General features: G+C 42.2%; 2 protein-coding genes across 5 annotated transcripts in view; one reads left to right on the top strand and one right to left on the bottom strand.

Annotated features, from left to right (window-relative positions):
* LOC146010042 (uncharacterized) overlaps window positions 1–14,436 on the top strand; it is a 224,068-nt gene that overhangs the window by 58,945 nt on the left and 150,687 nt on the right. The window lies entirely within an intron of this gene.
* Window positions 1–14,436, bottom strand: part of LOC146010053 (uncharacterized) — a 173,072-nt gene that overhangs the window by 99,085 nt on the left and 59,551 nt on the right. The window lies entirely within an intron of this gene.

Raw genomic sequence — 14,436 nt, 5'->3', positions numbered from 1 at the left:
CATGGCGGTCCCGGTGCGCTGTAGAAATATTTCTTTGCCAAAGGAAAAATAATTGTGTGTAAGGATGAATTTTGTAAGCTGTGTTGCAGGACCAGGAGCAATCCCATTGGACTCAAGATATATCTGGCATGCTGTCAGTCCATCTTCATGGGGGATATTGGAATATAGGGATTCCACATCCATGGTGGCAAGGATGGCTCCATTAGGGAGGGGACCTAGGGTTGATAATTTATTCAGTAGGTCCGTGGTATCTTGGAGAAAGCTGGTTGTATGTCTCACCAGTGGTTTCAGGACACCCTCTACCCATCCTGAGATTTTTTCAGTGAGGGTTCCCACGCATGAGATGATTGGCCTCCCTGGGTTGCCGGGCTTATGTATTTTGGGAAGCATGTAGAATAGCATTCCAGAATTGGAATATTCTACATGCTTCCCAAAATACATAAGCCCGGCAACCCAGGGAGGCCAATCATCTCATGCGTGGGAACCCTCACTGAAAAAATCTCAGGATGGGTAGAGGGTGTCCTGAAACCACTGGTGAGACATACAACCAGCTTTCTCCAAGATACCACGTACCTACTGAATAAATTATCAACCCTAGGTCCCCTCCCTAATGGAGCCATCCTTGCCACCATGGATGTGGAATCCCTATATTCCAATATCCCCCATGAAGATGGACTGACAGCATGCCAGATATATCTTGAGTCCAATGGGATTGCTCCTGGTCCTGCAACACAGCTTACAAAATTCATCCTTACACACAATTATTTTTCCTTTGGCAAAGAAATATTTCTACAGCGCACCGGGACCGCCATGGGCAGTAAAATGGCACCGCAATACGCCAATCTGTTCATGGCAAAACTCGAGAGTGACTTCTTGGCATCCTGCTCAATCAAACCCTTGGCTTACTTCCGTTACATCGATGATATCCTGATCATCTGGACTGATTCTGAACAAGAACTCATACATTTCCATGAAAAATTTAACAGATTTCATCCAACAATAAACCTGACAATGAATTACTCATATACCGAGATAAACTTCCTTGACACCACTATAACAATTCAAAACAACGCAATACAGACAACCCTATACCGAAAACCCGTGGATCGGCCTTCATACCTCAGATGGGACAGCTTCCACCCGAAACACATCAAAAAATCCATTGTCTACAGCCAGGCCATCAGATATCATCGCATCTGCTCCAGCCCAGCAGATAGAGATGTCCACTTAAAACAACTTAAAGGGACCTTTTTAAATCAGGGATATCATCCCACATCAATCAACGATCAGATTATCAGAGCCATCAGGATACCCAGAAATCAACTTCTCCAATATAAAGAAAGAGAAAGAAACAACCGTGTACCCCTGGTAGTCACCTACAACCCACAGCTTGAGGTGCTAAGAAAAACTGCAAAAAAACTACATCACATCATACACAAAGATGACCGCCTGAAAACAATATTCCCAGACCCTCCACTACTATGTTACCGACAACCTGCAAACCTGAAAAATATTATAATCCGAAGTTCACTGCCATCCATTACACAAAGAGGAACCTATCCCTGCAATGTAAGGAGCTGCAAAACCTGTGCCCATATCCTCACTACAGACAGTGTACGGATCCCCAACACACAACAGGACTATAAGATCCCAGGGACATTCACATGTTCTACTACCAATGTAGTGTACCTGATTCTGTGCACCAAATGTCCTATTGGGGGTCTGTATATTGGAGAAACAGGACAAAAACTTAAGGCAAGGATGAGGTCCCATCGCCACACAATAAAGGAAAAAAAGACACACTTTCCTGTGGCCAAACATTTCTGCAGCCCAGGACACAATCAGGATCATATGAAAGTGATTATACTAAAAGGAAATTTCAAATCACAAAGAGACAGGAGGGTCTGGGAATACAAATTAATGACAACGTTTGACACCCTTAACACAGGACTGAATCTATCCGAGGGATTTATGGCCCACTACAACATCTGAGGAATCTGGCTCAGAGAGAGTGAGGGCATCGGAGCTCTAACTCTGGTCTGTCATCAACTTAGAGACAATAAAACTTTCACACTACTTATCTACAAACCAATTAAGGACTCAATTTACAAGCTCATTCTGTTATTTTGTTTTGTTTTGATCTTAAGAATGTCCATCTATCACATCTTGTTCCTACTCTGCTGTGTATATATATGTGGTTCTTCACACACCTTGTTATACCATGCCTGAGGAAGAGACCTAAGAAGTCTCGAAAGCTTGCATTTTAGCAACATTTATTTTTGTTAGCCATTAAAAGGTATCATATTTGCTAGATTGCTATTTTGTTTTTCTCACTGAGGAACAATAAAACTTTTCTTGTCTTAAAAATAAACATTAAAAATATGTAAAGCTTTTTTTTTAAGAACATACTCGACCGAGTAACATTTACAGAACTTTCCTGTTCTAAGTAAGGTGCAAGTTGTTGTTTACAAATAACATTTTACTTATTTTCTCACTCAGAAGCCTACTTCTCTTTTCTGTGCATATCTGCCCTGCTTTAGAAAACAATCTCTCACAGGGCACGCTGGTAGCAGGAATAAACAATCGTTTCATTGCCACTGCATACACATTTGGGTAAGTAAATTTCCTTGTCTCCCACCATTCCAAAGGGTCACATGTGCGTGCCAAATATGGTTCATTTAAGTATTTGTCGATTTCGACGGTAGCTTCTGCTGTGGGGTCTTGCCTAGCATGCAAATGGCTACGAGCCCTATCAAATCGGCCCCAAACAATAGAAGAAGGAGTGCTAGCTTGTGATGCTGGCTGAAGTCTTGGTGTTGCGTCCCTATTCTGAGCTGCCGCTTAAACCCTCCCAATAAGCGACGTTTGTGCAATTAACTCAACCGATTCTCTGTGGCTAAACCGCCTAATTAAGCCATCGAAGAGAAGCTTGCTTAATGTAACAATGCTTTCAGGAACATCAGGGTTGATTTCTATATACTCTTTAACACATTCTATCATCATTCTAGACATCACGGTCGTCTTTGACAATGAAACATTACTTTCAGCTGATATTTCCGTAGTTATGGCATTAAACAACTCTAGCAATTTAACAGCGTGGGTCATAACGTCCCACTCCTCCTGAGTAAAATTGCGTGGTACATCAGTATTTCGAGGAGTACTATTTTCTAATAGTGCAAGCGTAGACACAATTGGTTCCTTATTTTTTACTACCCTCTCTAACATATCATAGGTTGAGTTCCACCTTGTTGGAACATCTTGTTTCAGCTTTAGCTGCTCTTTATTTAAGGAAATCTGCATCACTTTTAATTTTGCTGAAGCCGAACTACTTTTCTTAAAGAACCGCACAAGCTCTTTTGCTGAAGTCACAACATTGTTAATTGATCCAGAAATAGCTCCTTGAACGATTAAATTTAAAGAATGAGCAAAACAAGAAATATGTCTAAGATTTAACTCTGTGACTGCGGCCTTAATGTTGGCGGCATTGTCTGTGACTACAGCGCACACCTTGTTCTGAATGGAAAATTTCTCTAGTGCTTTCCCTATCCAGGTAGCAATATTGGCACTAGTGTGCCGATCAGGAAACTCTGAACATTCAAGCAGGCAAGACTGCATACAACAATTCTTACTGTCTATATAATGTGCAGTAAGACCATAATAACTTTCGTTATTAATGTTCGTCCAACCATCGCAAGTTACACAAACAGCTTGAGCAGCATGTACAACATTTTTAACTTTATATATAACATCATGATACACTGATAGAAGCAAACTGTTTGCCAGCGTTTTTCCTACTTGGCAGCTTGTAACCTGGATGTAACATTGCTACAAATTTCTTAAATTCCTCATTCTCAACAAGAGCGAAGGCATGATATTCCTTACATATAATTTTTAGTACCTGAATATCTAAAGACTGTTTCTTTGTTATTGAAAGTGGTCTAATGACCTCAATGAATCTGTTCATCGATGACTGAACAGACTGCTGTGTCGACAATGGTGCCAGTGGAGATGTGGCATTGTTCTCACTGCACTCTTCAGGATGAAACGAAGAGACGCTGGGACTGGGACTTGGGCGTGGAGTAGAATCACTTTGATGAGAAGTTCCTTCTCCGGAGTCATCCACTGAAGGCGATCGCTGAGAATTTCCCTGATGATGTAATTGTACCAATGGGTGCTTTGACTTCATGTGTCTCATCAAATTGCCTGTTGATCCTGCCGCTATAGATATAGACACCTTGCAATGGTTGCATATCCCTTTCTTGTCCTTCGTGTTCTTATGGAAATGATGCCAATATCACTCATTTTCCAGACCTGTAACAAACAAGGAACAGACACTCTATTACCCCTATAGGAAAGAACACATTTTTTTTACTTCAGTATAAACGCAAATAAGTGCATTCAGGAGCAGCGTTATTCAACACCGGGAACACTGCCTGCGGCAGGGACCAGGAGGAGGGGGCAGCGGCGGCAGGGGGAGTGCTGGCATTGCGGACAGCGGCAGCACCCCTCCTGCCATAAGGTACGAGCCGCCTCTGGGTGTGATACACAGGGCCTGTGCTAGGTTTTTTGGAACCCTAGGCAAATGTTCTGCCCCTCCCCCCCCCCCACACACACCTGAAAAAAGCACAATACAGTGCTGAAACATGGACTTAATTACACTTTTTAAACCGTGTTCTATTAGTCCACTGTGCAACCAATTGTCGGTGCAAAAAAAAAAAACAACAGTACTGGCTTACTAGAGTAGAAGATACCCTGTCTCTGGTACATGTACAGCTGCTAGCCAGGGAGTACACGGAGGGTGTCAGAAGGAGAAGAGGAGCTTACAGCGGGATGCGGCTCCTTAAAGCGTTCTGTACATTGCACATTTTAGAGAAATGTAATGACATCATCTCCAAGCGCCAGGCCCGCTGTGATCCCCACCGGGACCACTGATCGCCATGCTGGGGAGAGCCCAGCACCAAGGTAAGCTGCTGGGCTGCCCCCAGCCCCCGTGCACCCTTCCAGCCATCGTCCGGGAAGTGAATGGATGCCGCATACCGGCATCCATTCACCTCCTCCGCTGCTGTCTGCTGAATATAGCAGACAGCAGCGCAGGCTGTCTGTGCCCCCCCAGTCCAACCTGCGGATGCTGCGGTCCCTCATTGATGTAAATGGGAGCCAGGTCGGATGACACAGTGTACCCATTTACACCTCCCTCTACCCAGGTCATAGTCATGTTCTACCCAGGTCAGGACCTGGGGAAACGGTTGTTTGGTCGACTGATCTAGGTCGACATTAGGTCAACAACACTAGGTCGACATGCTGAAAGGTCGACATGGTTTTAGGTCGACATGGTTTTACGTCGATGTGGAATAAGATCGACATGGTTATAGGTCAACATGAGGAAGGTTGACAGGTCATAAGGTCGACATGGGGATTTTCACTGTTTTTTGAGCCGACATGTGCCGACAGGCGGTATTTCATGCCCTACCATCCACTAGGGCATGGAGTGAGATTATAATAGAGTGGCGAGCGAAGTGAGCCACTGTGCCCGAAGCATTGCGAGCGATGCGAGGGTCCGATTCTCACTTCCAACTGTGTCCATGTCAACTGTGTTGACATTCGGGTCAAAAAACAGCGAAAACCCCATGTCGACCTTATGACCTTCCTCATGTCATCCTAATGTCCATGTCGACCTAAAACCATGTCGACCTTTTCCCAATGTCGACCTTTCTGCATGTCGACCTAGTGACTGTCTGACCAACGCTTGTCTGACAAACAATCCAGTTCCCAGGACCTGGGTAGAAGTCCCGTGTAAAGGGACACAGTGTGTCCCATTTACACTGCCGCTGACCGGGGTCTGACCCGCTGAAGACCCGGGGTTTTGCGGCGGTGTAAAAGGGGTATTAATTTGCTCGTTGCCAAGGGTGACTAAATTTGCTTATTGCCAAGGGGGACTAAATTTGCTCATTGCCAAGCCCCCCCCCCCCCAAATGAAAGTTAAAAGAAGGCCCCCTCCAAATTAAAGTTAAAAGTACTACACAGCCCAGCAAACACAGATCTAGTAAAAAAAAAAAAAACATGTGCACTGCCTAACCAAAGTCTGTGTGTCTGTGAGAATGTGTGTTCATACTTCTACACACCTTTCTGTGATACTACTGGTGAAGCAATCTTGCAATGCCTCTGCTGAGTCTGCTGTTGACCTCCTTCAGGGCTTCAAGAAGAATCTAGATCTGCACGTGACACAGCAACAGCAGCAGCAGCAGCAGCACAAGCAGCCTTGTTTTTCTATTCACTCACAGTCTCCAATTAGAAGAAAATATCTCAGCTGCCAAAGGTGGCAGTGCTGAGCTCAAGCAATGCATTGTATTGTATTGTATGCAATGCCAAACGAAACTGAGCCGGATCACCATTTTGGGATCGGCGGTTCCTTTGTTCTTTAATGTGATCCGTTCAAAAGAACCGGATCGTTCGCGGACGACCCATCTCTAGTTTGATTTGGTTTAAAAGAAGAGACTCTTCCCTTTTGTTTATATTTGGTGGTCTATAGCATAACCCTATTATAATTTTGTTTTTTTATTAAGTGTTATCTTGTTATCCTTGCTGGGCTGGAGGTCACAGGTGTGTTGATTATCTGAGGCCTTCATAAGGCATTCTGACCTGTACAAACCTGCCAGTTATAGCTCCTTGTTCCTGAGTTCCTAGTTCCCAGTCCTGTGTGCTAGTCTGTTTTGTCTGAGCTCCTATTTCCTAGTTCTTGCTAGCCTTGTCCTAGCCTCATGGTATCCTGCTACAGCCCGGTCAACTCCAGCTAGCACTCCTGCTGAGCATCCTGGATCCTGCCTTGTGCTTGTCTCAGTGTTGTGTTCCTGGTTCCTGGATCTGGCTTCCAGTCCGAGTCTCCAGCCGTATGTTCGTCTGCCCACGCTGCTGCTGGATTCCCCATCTGTGGTCATAACATCTTCCGAGAAGTCAGGGGTTTACCTGCAGCCTTCCCTTCTTTATCATACTTGCATATTACATCTGCATTGTTGTGTATTCCCACATTTAGAGGCAGTTCACCATCTAGAGGTTTTCTTCCTCAGTGCAGCGGTTTTGAGGAGTATATTGTTATATACCATCTTTGTGTATTATTACATTCATATAATGTGTATTACCATCTTTGTGCATTGTTGCACCTGTGCCGTGTACTTTATCACAATACACAAAAAGAAGGTGGGTAAATTCACGGCGCTGTCTTACTCTAAACGATGTAGGACACAGAGTACCTGTTGAATTAGGTGCGCATAACACAAAAAGCAGCTTATCCACTTAAAAAGGTGACATTCAAAACCACCTGGTGTGAACAATATACAGAAAGAAGAATTAAATGGATTGAGCGCTGATGTTGTTCTCATATAGTCAATGTGAATAGTCACACATAAGTTAAAAAAAATGTCACCAATGGGGTCCAAGATGAATTGGGATCCTTAATTAAAATATGGATCCTCAAATAACCACGTCCTCTCAGCAATGGGTTAGAATATGAAATGACACAAATGGGAAAATATAGTGCATAACTTTTTAAACAGTGATTTTTAATAAAAGATGTGCACTTACAATTTGAAGAAAAAATACAAGCATGTATTTAAAATGAGCCCTCAAGGCAATGCTGCGGTCCAAAGGTGAAGTCCAAGGTGTAGAGTCCCACCAGGTCCGGTAACTGGTAGGGGCTGGATTCTTAGATGACCACAGGGCAGAGTCCTCAAGTGCAATAATTAGACAGAACACGCCAAATGCATTTCGGACCAATGGTCCTTCCTCAGTAGCGTGTTCTGTCTAATTATTGCACTGTTTAAAAAGTTATGCACTATATTTTCCCATTTGTGTCATTTCATATTCTAACCCATTGCTGAGAGGACGTGGTTATTTGAGGATCCATATTTTAATTAAGGATCCCAATTCATCTTGGACCCCATTGGTGAAATTTTTTTGAACTTATGTGTGACTATTCACATTGACTATATGAGAACAACATCAGCGCTTAATCCATTTAATTCTTCTTTCTGTATATTACTCTAAACGATACATATGATGGACGATTCCTTCAAGAATCTGAAGTGTGCAGTTTTCTTGTTTGTTATTGTTTAACAAGGCTGACCTTACTAGAAGGCCCTATAGGCATGTAAAGGTATCTTTATCTTCTTTCAACTTCATGCAAACACACTCTTATAGTCAAGATCTCACCTGTGGGCAATGCCCTATGTTCGCCTAAAGGTATCTTTAGGTATCCTCACGGACAGCCAGAAGGAAATCCAATAGGTCCAAAACGATTTTCTTAAAAACAGCTATTTTTATTCCGATACAAAATTCTCCATACATAAAAACAGATAAAAAGCAAAAAACAAAGAAGGGAAGGTGTCTGACGGCCACGTCTGGTATACCACACACACCACCGCTCACCAGGAATGAACAGTGGGGGGGGGTTTCCTGAGATGGAAACACAGGTCCAAGACAGCGGGAACGTGAGACAGCCTACCTCCACAGCACCAACGCGTTTCGGGCTTGAACAACCCTTTTTCAAGGTGTGGAGGCTTGATGTAATGAACAGGTATGTATACCTGTATTAATCTAGGGTCTTGGTAAGACCCGTAACGGATGTTCATATATAAAGATTATTGCATTCCTAAAATTTACAATCTGCAGTGGGATTAAAATATACAAAGAATGAAAACACATATTTAACATTTATATAAAAATATATAAATACATGCATAAAACAGGTTAAATATTGCATACTCCGGTATCCATATTATCCAATTAGCAGAGTAAACATCGGAGTCCGGTCACCTGACCACAATCACAAGGAAGGAGATGGAATTACGTCCGACTTCCGCCCCCTTGAACCGCAAGAACAGCGGTGTGAGACGCACGGCTGTTGTAAACAGAGCTGAAAGAGGAAGTCCTCCATATGTTCTGGTCGTGGAAGTCACGTGTAGCCGAACTTCCGGTTTTATGGAACGCAAGCTTTCTTCTTTTGGAGCGCACAATCTGCGGAAGCCGGCCATGATGTTTTATCCTTCACGCTCCTATGAAGCGCCGATGTTTTTGTATTTCTGGCTTTGTTGCAATCCTAACAGGTGTATTATTATGGTTTTATTATGGTAAATATAAAAGTATGAAATCCTACATAAATATGTATTGGCTACCGGAAAAAAACAAAGAAATACATAGCGTTAAGAATATCATTTTGGGCTCCTATATTTGACAAAAAGAATCACATAACTAAGATGCTTGAAAAATGTAAAGAGATATGTCCACATAGATACAGCAAGTGATTAAGAGGCTTCATAAAAAAAACATTTAATCTCAAATTCAGCATTGAGCCCAGAGGGTACTAGGGTTTTCAACTCGTATATAGTTTTCATTTCAATCTGTGACAAAGTGCGCTCAATATCATTGTTCCTCCAATGAGGTTTGACAACTTTAATACCACAAAACCCATCCAGATGGTCAATACTGAAGTTATGGAATTTTTTAAAATGTTCTGCCACATTTTGGCCCTCTGTGCCTTTTTTATATGTCTTACATGCTCGGCCCATCTAATTTTCAGGGCTCTAGATGTCTTTCCCACATATTGTTTGTTGCATTTACATTGGAGGATGTAAATGCAATTTTTTGTATTACAAGATATATAGTCCTCAATGTGGTATGTTTTTTTAGTATGTGTGGAACAATATTCTTGTACCGCAGTTATTGAGCCACTACATGCACGACACATGCTGCATGAACCACACCTAAAGAACCCTTTAGATTTAATATAATTGTATGGGGTAGGTGTGTTTATGGCACTACTTATTAAGACATCCTTCAAATTCTTCACCCTTCTATATACAAAGTTTGGACGAGATTAAATGTGGTTTTGGAGTAAAGGGTCATTAGTTAGCACTTTCCAATGATCACTAATAATTAGTTCAATATTCTTATATTGACTACTATATTGAGTGATAAAAGTGACACCCTGTTTTTGTTTCTGTGGGGGTTTGTTATGTTTTTTACCCATATGTCTATTCAGCAGTAACTGTCTGCCCTTATCCTTGGCTAGTTGTATATTCTATTTATCATATCCTCTTCCCAAAAATTGGGACTCCAACCACTTGGCATGGGAATCATAGGTGGATAATTGGGAACAATTTCTGCTTATTCTTGTTGCTCCTATAATTGAGTTACAATCCGTAGGTTTAACAAAGTTGGTGGTTCTATCAGTGTTATCCTCTATGTAGATCGTAAGATCCAGGAAATCCACTGTCTTAAGGCTGACATTAGTTGTTAACTTGATATTACAATTGTTCTCATTCAAGTGTGTGCAGAAATTACCCAACTCCGCCTCCGATCCATCCCATACAAAGACAATATGTGTTTGCATGAAGTTGAAAGAAGATAAAGATACCTTTACGTGCCTATAGGGCCTTCTAGTAAGGTCAGTCTTGTTAAATAATAACAAACAAGAAAACTCCACACTGCAGATTCTTGGAGGAATCGTCCAGCGACAGCGCCGTGAATTTACCCACCTTCTTTTTGTGTATTGTGAACTTGTTGGGTTGGTAACCCTTAGGGTATTTTCTGGGCTGCAGTCTTTTTGGGGCGCAGAAGCATTTCCTATTCTATTTTCCAGTTTGCATTGTTTTACCATATTGGAAATTATCTGTGACCTTAGTAATGTATGCGCATAGAGGACGCAGAAATGCGTTTACAAATGACATTTTTGGAGAAGGACGAAATAACGATGTAGTTGATGACAACCTAGAGAGTGCTATGTATCAGCTTGAAAAATCACTGTTAAAGGAGGGCCGCCTCTGGTGGGAAATAACATCTTTAGAAAAATATAGAGCTGAGAAAATAATCCCCAGAGGTCTGAGGATAGAAAAAGTTCCCTCTTTTGACAGTGAATCGGATGAATTTAAGTCCCAATGGAATAATATTTTAGATTCCTGTTCAGATCGATTAATGGAATTGATTATTAAATACAAAAGCTGTGAATTACGTAAGAATGAAGATAACATCACAGCTTAAAAAACTTTACTTGATCCCTTTTCGGACTCAAAAGAGTTTAAAGAAATGGAGGAAAGAATAATAGTAAAAGTTGAAAAAAAATGAAAAAGAGTTTAGGAATAAAAAAGGTAAAAAATATTGGAGGGACGTAGAAGATTATAAAAATGGGGTCCAACATAATAACAACAAAAAAATAGGCACCTTTCAAAATTCCCCAAAATTAGAGCCTAAAATAACAAGACACTTCAAACCAAAAACTAGGTATGATAGTTATCAACCAACGTTAGGAGAAATGAGAAGAGAAGAAATTCTCAAAAATTTAGAGGCAAAGGGGGATAATTCCCTGCCCCCAACAAGAGGCAGAAGAGATGAGGCACATCCTGCCTACTTACATGATAAAAAGCCACTCTATCGTGCCCGATCCAATGAAAATAAATCACATAATCTGGGAGAAAGATCTGATGTAGACATATATGAAAGGTACCCCAAAAATGGAGGCCGTATAAGAAATTGTGAATCTCCCCATAGGGAACATTATAGACAAAATAGGAGGGAAGGATTAGATTGGAGATTACACAACAGATCAGAGAATAGATCCCACCCCTTGAAAGAACAAGGACATTTTTTAGAGTTGAGCAATCACAGATTCACACGGAGATAGTCAATCAAAAAAAAAGAAACGTGCTAGGGGCCAAAAAATATGTAAAAATTAAACACAAAAAAACAAAGGCTGATAAGGAAGTAATCACAGAGACCAGCTGAAAATAAAACTAAAATATTTAACCTCAGTAAATACATCTTAAATGATGATGAAACTAAGGTTTTGGAAAAGGGCCTGAAATTTGCCCCTTCGAGCAAAATAAAAGAGTTTGATGTCTTTTTTTTTTTTTTTAACTCAATAGATTTTTATTGAAAAAATTTCAGGTTATACAGAATCATAAGAACCAACATGGGGCGTGGGGAGGAGGGGGTAACAGAAATAAAGAGCAAAGGGGAGGGGGGGTGGGGGTGTGGGATGGTCCAATAACAATCCGTCATACAAACATTCGGTAATTGGTCACCAGTAACAGTTATCGATACATTACATATCAAATTAAACAATATACAGGCTTTACAGTGCAGTACAACAGTATACGACAGAGAGGTACCCGGCATGAGTCATGATAAGAGATCCTGGGATAGGTAAAGGGACAACTTTTGCTCACTAGGGTGCGGAGGTGGTGGGTTGTGAAGAGTCGCTTATACTGTGCTTTACTAGTTCAGCGCCTCCTTTCGTACTTAAAAACTCTCTCCAGGGGTTCCATCGAATCGAAGAAGAGGGTGGAGAGGGGAGGTCTAGGGGAGCATCTGTCTCCATCAGGAAATTCATGTGGGTTTTCTGCACAACTCTAAGGTGAGAGGGAGGCGTAGACTGCTTCCAAGCCTGAGCTAGCGCAGCGCGAGCTGCAATACATATGTGGCCTAGCACATAGTGGAGATGGGAGGGAACTGTGTTAGGAAAATAATTTAAAAGAGCTATAAGTGGGGAAGGTAGGAGGAGTATGCCCAGCACCCTGTTGATCAGGACAAATACTGCTTCCCAGTAAGACTTGATTCTAGGACAAGACCAAAACACATGGAGCTGATGGCCCACCTCCCCACACAGTCGCCAGCAGAATTTTGAGGATGACGGCCAAATTGAGTGTAACCTGTCTGGTGTGCGATATAGTCTATGAAGTAGTTTAATGTGCATTTCGGAATGGTTTAAACATCTAGACATTTTATACGAAGAGATAAAGATTTTTTCCCATTGGGATTCCAGCAGGATTTGGCCTATGTCAGATTCCCATCTAGTTTGTGCTTTAGTCTTAGGAGAGGGTATCAGTTCCACTAGGGTTCTGTACCAGAACGAGATCTCTCCTTTACGTACCTCCCCAAGAAGTCTATTAACTAACCGCAGGAGGTTAGGTGACATTGTAACGGAGGAGATAGAGAGGCTCGTCCACCAATGTCTAATCTGGTAATATTGCAGGATATCTGAGTCCGGAATAGAGAAACTGTGCTGTAGATCCAGAAAGGGTCTCAGGAGGGGGCCGTCCAGGAGATCACCTAGTCTATTAATACCCAGTTTAATCCATTTGGGCGCATTGAAATTAGGGAGGATGCGGGCCACCGTATAGAGGGAAATTAACGGTAAGTTATGGAAGTCCTTAGAGATAGTGCAAGTCAATTTGTCCCATATAGCCAGGGAGGCTCGGGTGGAAGGGAGGAGCTTAGAGGTGTTGGGTCGTAAATTAGGGGGTATCCAAAACAGGTCGCGTAAGGGAAATTTAGGGCAAGTCGATTCCTCTATCTCCACCTAACTCGTTCTAGAGGGGTGAGGAAAGAAGTGTCTCAGTTGGGCCAGTAGGGCCGCCTCGTGGTATAGTGCTAAATTGGGTAGGTTGATGCCACCGTGTATTTTGGACATACACATTTTGGTTCTAGCTAGTCTAGGGGGGCGAGATGCCCAGATGTAAGTTGTCATAATAGAATTGGCCTTGTCTAGATATTTCTTCAGGAAAGAGTAAGGGATAGTACGGAAGAGAAACATCAGTTTGGGGAGCAAGGACATTTTGAAGGCTGCTATTCGTCCCAACCAGGAGATATCGTAATTGACCCAGGATTTTGATAGGGTAGAGATCGAGTTTAGAAGGTCAGGAATGTTAACCTCAAAGGATGATGAAGAAGAGGGAGGGATTTGGACGCCTAGGTATCGAATTTTAGATGTTTGCCAGTTGTAATGATATGTGGATCGTAGTGTATCTATAAGGCGGTCTAGATTTATAGGGAGTGCATCAGTCTTGGAAGTATTTAACTTGTAGTAGGACGCCAGGGAATATGAGTCTAATATTTTATGTAAATAAGGAAGAGATACTAATGGATCAGAGACCAGCAAAAGAACATTGTCTGCAAACATGCAGAGTTTATGCGGAGTTGAGCCTAGTGATATCCCAGGGAAGTTAGCTTCTGCTCGTATTTTGGCTGCCAGTGGCTCTATTGCTAGCACAAAGATCAATGGGGATAGGGGGCAACCTTGACGAGTCCCATTGTAAATCGAGAAAGGGTTGGAGAGGAACCCGTTGCTATAAACTCTGGCGGATGGGCAACTGTAGAGAGCTAGTATCGCTGAGAGGATCCTATCTCGTAGGCCAAATTTAAGGAGAACTTCTCGCATATAAATCCAATTAAGGCGATCAAAGGCCTTCTCTGCATCAAGCGATAACAGAAGTAGGCTCTGATCTTTCCGGAGTGAATCGAGTAAATCAAATACTTTACGGGTATTATCCGATGCCTGCCTTCCAGAGACGAATCCCACCTGATCCGGATGGATCAGTTAGGGGGGTAGAGTATTCAAACGGGAGGCAATCAATTTAGCGTAAATTTTAATGTCTCCATTCAGTAGAG

Source organism: Crinia signifera, chromosome 6, assembly GCF_055691185.1.
Source record: "Crinia signifera chromosome 6, ASM5569118v1, whole genome shotgun sequence".
NCBI classification, from domain to species: domain Eukaryota; kingdom Metazoa; phylum Chordata; class Amphibia; order Anura; family Myobatrachidae; genus Crinia; species Crinia signifera.
The sequence above is the reverse complement of the archived record's forward strand: the minus strand, read 5'-3'. Positions and strand labels throughout refer to the sequence as shown.